This window comes from Bison bison, unplaced genomic scaffold (genome assembly GCF_000754665.1).
Source record: "Bison bison bison isolate TAMUID 2011002044 unplaced genomic scaffold, Bison_UMD1.0 scf7180017864193, whole genome shotgun sequence".
Classification (NCBI taxonomy): Eukaryota; Metazoa; Chordata; class Mammalia; order Artiodactyla; family Bovidae; genus Bison; species Bison bison.
Genome location: NW_011494765.1, coordinates 823,791 through 824,497, shown reverse-complemented (window position 1 = coordinate 824,497; position 707 = coordinate 823,791). Strand labels below are relative to the sequence as shown.

General features: G+C 40.0%; 1 protein-coding gene across 2 annotated transcripts in view; it reads left to right on the top strand.

The window, feature by feature from the left end:
- Positions 1–707, top strand: part of STRBP (spermatid perinuclear RNA binding protein) — a 150,764-nt gene that overhangs the window by 49,538 nt on the left and 100,519 nt on the right. The window lies entirely within an intron of this gene.

Here is a 707-nt window from a genome sequence, read left to right as displayed (position 1 = left end):
TTTCTAAGGCCCACTTGACTTCACATTCTAGGATGTCTGGCTCTAGGTCAGTGATCACACCATTGTGATTATCTGGGTGATGAAGATCTTTTTTGTACAGTTCTTCTGTGTATTCTTGCCACCTCTTCTTAATATCTTCTGCTTCTAGGTCCATACCATTTCTGTCCTTTATCGAGCCCATCTTTGCATGAAGTGTTCTCTTCGTATCTCTAATTTTCTTGAAGAGATCTCTAGTCTTTCCCATTCTGTTGTTTTCCTCAATTTCTTTGCATTGGTCGCTGAGGAAGGCTTTCTCATCTCTCCTTGCTATTCTTTGGAACTCTGCATTCGATGGGTACATCTTTCCTTTTCTTCTTTGCTTTTTGCTGCTTTTTTTTTCACAGCTATTTGTAAGGCCTCCTCAAACAGCCATTTTGCTCTTTTGCATTTCTTTTCCATGGGGATGGTCTTGATCCCTGTCTCCTGTACAGTGTCATGAACCTCCATCCATAGTTCATCAGGCACTCTGTCTATCAGATCTAGTCCCTTAAATCTGTTTCTCACTTCCACTGTATAGTCATAAGGGATTTGATTTAGGTCATACCTGAATAGTGATTTTCCCTACTTTCTTCAATTTAAGTCTGAATTTGGCAATAAGGAGTTCATGATTTGAGCCATATCAGCTCCCAGTCTTGTTTTTGCTGACTGTATAGAGCTTCTCCATCTTT